At 39.6% G+C, this 4,821-nt stretch overlaps 1 protein-coding gene across 2 annotated transcripts in view; it reads right to left on the minus strand.

Moving 5' to 3' along the window:
* The window catches only part of GSTCD (glutathione S-transferase C-terminal domain containing), a 130,852-nt gene that overhangs the window by 125,861 nt on the left and 170 nt on the right, over nt 1-4,821 (minus strand). The window lies entirely within an intron of this gene.

Consider the following 4,821-nt stretch of genomic DNA (forward strand, 5'->3'; position numbering starts at 1 on the left):
ATTGTTGCAGAGGGAATAAAGAGGAAAAAGAACATCTCTAAGCTTTGGTTTCACACTTGAGAATCTTCAAAGATATTTGTAAATGACTGCAGTTGCAGGTTTAATACTTTAGGCAATGACCTTACTGCATTCTCATTCTAATCAATATATCTCAGTGTCGATAAGTTGAAACATTTCACATATGAAAAGGAAATGAGTTTTATACATCTTTTCTTATCTAAAACACTTTAATAATTCACTCCATGCATATGTATATATAAAGAGAGAAAAAAAGAAGAAACATACAATAAACATTGAAAATAAGCATACTTCTCCAGAAACTGGAAAAAGTTTGAAAGTTTGTGCTCAAAATTTAAGTCTGGATCTATGGCAACTAAATATTACATAATAGATAAAAAGATAAGTTACATATTAGCTGATAAAGACCAAAAAGTACATAACTGCAACAAAATATTGACCAGTTAATTTGTTTTTTTGAATAAGAAATTATCACTGTGCCTGAAATTTGATAAGAGCTTAATAATGTTACATGAATAAAGAATACAATTCTAAATAATGTTATGTACATTTTATTGTCCACCCACTATGTGCTAAGCAGAGAACTTCTATACATTACTTCCAATCCTCACAATCCTTAACAGTACATTTGACTTCCATTACATGGATGAGAACTGTACACCAATCCAAAAGTATTAATTGAATCTCTAAAGGGATCTTATTTGAAAACATTCAGAAATGGGTATTTTTCTGATATAAATAGCACTATTTTATAAACTTAGAATTTCATAAATTGAAGCATATTTTATTGCAACAATTTCACCAAAGTAAAAATCATCAGAAACTATTTTATTCTAAGCACTTGTGCTGGTCTCAGTAGTCCTTGACAAAAGCCTCAGTTCTAAAGGCAGGCTACTGACAACTCAGCCTGGATTAAGTTCTTGATGGCTCCTTCCTGATTCCCTTCGTTGCATCCTCCCCAGACCTCTTAGCACCTGTGGCTCAGTGCTTTGCCCTATTCTCAATCTACACTCACTCCTTTGATTGCTGGGTTTCAAATTTTTGGTCATGCCACACAATAAGAAATAAATTTTATAATGTAACATCGTACACTAAATAAAACTGAAACAAAAGAATCACAAAGAAATATCCTACTACAGGGACTATATCTGATATGTTTTACTCTGTGCTTCTTTCTTATTTTTTACTGCCAGTCAGTACTCACTAGATTGATCTCACGATCCATTAATGGGCCACAACTCAGCCATCTAACGGCACTGTTCTAGCTGTCCTCCAATGCCACAGGTTTAAATACCACCTATGACTCTAGTCACCTCAGCTACACCCTTTTCCCTGAACTTCAGGACATCTACGCCCTACTTGACATCTCCACTTGGGCATTTTTCTAAACCTGTTCCTTTGCGTTGAGTGGCACCCTTCTTGGTAAAACGGCAGCGCCATTCAACGAGATGCTCAGGCCCATAACTGAAGTCTCACTTCTCCTTTCTCTCTCTCATAACCTACTATTTCTACCTTTGAGATAAATGAGAAATCCAACTGCTTAGTACCTCCACACTGTCACCTTAACCCAAGCCATCATCAACCCTTAAAAGACTACTGCAAAAGCCTATTAACTATTTTCCTACACTTTCCATACAACAGTCCATTCTCCAACAATGGTCAGAGTGATCCTTTAAAAACATAAATCAGATAAAAAAACATAAATAAAAACACAAATCATAAATCCTCTGCTCACAACCATTCAGTGGCTCCCCAGAACACTAGAACAAAACCCACATTTCCTATCACAGCCTACAGGGCCTGATGTGATCCTAGTTACCCTTCTTTTCTGACCCTATCTCCTGCCCCTCCTCCCTCTTGCTCACTCCTCTCCAGCCAGTCCTCCTTGCTGCTCTGGGAGGATGCCAGGAACACTTCCACTTGAGAATTTTTCTACTTGCTATTCCCTCTGCCTCCAAGACATCCACATGGCTTGCACCTTCATTTCACTGAGGTCTCTGAATATTAGTTCCGAGCGGCCTCTCCTGACCACCTGCATTGAAAAAAGCACTCTCATCACTCCCCAGCCCCTACCCTGCTTTCTTCTGCTTTATAGCACTTACCACCCGACATTACATCTCCAATGCTTAACAGCACTGGAATTTTAGTCCAAGGAATGAATAATGCAAGCAGATGAATGAGTAACAGTAATCGCTGTAATGAGAATACTACTGAGAACTTTAGTCTTGGTACACCATGAGCCTCATTCTTCTTGACATCATTCTTTCTCTTCCAAATGAAAAAATCTATTTTAAGAGTCAACTACATATAAATTAAAATGAAGAAAGAAGAGCACCTCTGTGAGCTGAAATGGAAAAAGTATAACTAGAATCCATCCAGATGTGTAGGTAAAGGAAGCACAGAAGTTTTCATGTATATTGATATTCAGACAAGAGAGCTGGGAACCAAACTAGACTCTACATACTTACTTAGCAAGTAGAACATTTATACACCAAAAAATACAAGGTAATGAACAAGATCTGGAGCTCACTAACTGGGTCCAAATCCTGGTTCTGATATTTAGTACCAATGTAAAACTTTTCTGTGCTTAGTTTCCTAACTTTTAAAATGGAGACAATAACAACAGTAATTTCTGTGTAGTATGTGGTGAGAAGTGAACAATGTCTATCACATAAGCAAGGCCTGAAAGAAACAGAAGCTAACATTTTTCATTTATAACGTATTCTAAAATTCTTTATCCATTGACACTATTAAAGAACACAAATTTTGATGGGCAAGCCTCAAATAATGTTTATATTCCCAAACTTCTCAGGAAAGGTAAGGGCTTCCTGTTGAATTGAAAAGGTTCTCCCCCAAAATATTGAAAAAAATCTGTTTGTTACTGAGGCTGAAAGCCAGGGAGTCACAAAATAGTAGAATAGAAATATGATACCTTAAGTCCATTGGCATATTAACCACTTACATTGTACAAAGTAGTTCAACGGTTTACAAGTATGAAAAAATTACACTTATTTTTCTTAAAGATTAAAATTTAAATTTAAACTCACTTAAATTTCCTACTACAACAAATGTTCAACATTACCGATATTAGAACTTAGCTTCTGTTTTATACACTTCACAAAATAACACTATTTGGTTGTAAATCTCACCCTATTTCCTTACAATAATATATATTTTTTAAAAATGCTTGCCTTACAGTTAGATAGTAGCTAATTACCTTAGATATTAAAGGTTAAAAAAGGAAAGAAAAAATTAAGGTGTTTCAGTGTTCATTACATCACGTAACGGGATATATATAGCTAGGTCCTAGAGGACAAAATCCTATAATTAAAATTAGCTGTTTTCTTATCTGGTCAATTAGTGGGGGAAAAAATGTTTAAAAGTAAAAAAAGCTTACTGTAACCTTAGCCATAAGGGAAGTATGTGTCTTCTCTCTGGAGAGTCAGGGAGGACTCTGTTGCCATGGAGCCATGATGCTTGCAGCTAAGCCTGACCTCATAATTGACAGGGACCCACAGCAGGAAAAGCTCACGTTAGAAACTCAGCAAGCCTGAAAGAAGATTACTGAATCCTCACAGCAAACAACAGCTTATGACCTAAATGGTTTAATCCTTGCATTCCAAGTGTGAATCCTAACAGAATTCAGTAGGCTACTTGGAATACTTGAAGATAAAAACAACACACTAAGGAACTGTGTAGACTACAGATGTTTTAGTTGACTGGCCTCAGAATTTAAGCTTTGAGGTCTGTTAAACTGTTGCTGTTAGAAAGGCCGATTGGATACTCAGTATTTATTCTTATTTCAAGTCACAGGTGATACAAAAGCTACAAAGTAAACACAGGTTTAAATTTAAAAAGCAACCTTGATGTGTCCCCCTACAGAAGTTCAAGTTTGAGCTTTGTTTCAAGCAGGCAAGTGCAATAAAAGTGTAAAAAAAACAACGGATAAACCAATTCTCAAATATCATTGATTCTTTCACAGACTTATTGTTGAAGTGAGACCTCTTAAAATGATGCCTTCAGATATAACCCAAACAATGAATATGCTTAAGACAATTCCCTCAGTAGCATATACTCCCTACCAGGGATTAAGAAAAAACTCACATAACTTAACGTTTGATTTATTAAATATGACAGCAAATCATTCAGTTGTATTTATAGCAAAAAAATTATTTTCCCAATATTTAAATGACCATCGTTGCCTGTTTAAAACAGCCACCTCAACTAGTTCTTGCCAGCTTTTGCACTTTCTCCTTTAAACACTGCTTCTATAGACAAGTTTAGAAAAAGCAGGAGTACCCTACCTTCCTGATCAATAATTCAGCACAAGACAGGATTGAGTGCTGGCCCTTTCCTGACAGCCAAGGACTCAGGGCAAGGAACGGGCGTCAAGGACAGAGGGGAGTCAGCAAAGCCCAGGCAAGGCAGAGCCGGGCGGGAGGCAGGGCTCAGGACAGGTTTCCGAAGCCGGAGCCAGCCCAGGCAGGCTAGACTCAAGCTGCCGGCAGGTGCAGCGCCGCCCGGCGAGGAGGCCACGCGGCGCTCGGGGGCGGAGACGTGCCGCCCGCCCGCCTCAGGGACCGGGACCCTGCCTGCCCGCCCGCCCGTCCGCTCCGGGGACCGAGACCCTCCCCGATCGCCCGCCCGGTCGCTCCGGGGACCGAGACCCTCCCCGACCGCCGACTGCCCGCCCGCTCGCTCAAGGGACCGGGACCCTCCCCAACCGCCCGCCCTGGGGACCGAGACTCTCCCCGCCCGCCGCAGACGCGGACACGCAGCGCACCGATGCCCGGCACTCTTTAC

This window comes from Equus przewalskii, chromosome 2 (assembly GCF_037783145.1).
Source record: "Equus przewalskii isolate Varuska chromosome 2, EquPr2, whole genome shotgun sequence".
Classification (NCBI taxonomy): Eukaryota; Metazoa; Chordata; class Mammalia; order Perissodactyla; family Equidae; genus Equus; species Equus przewalskii.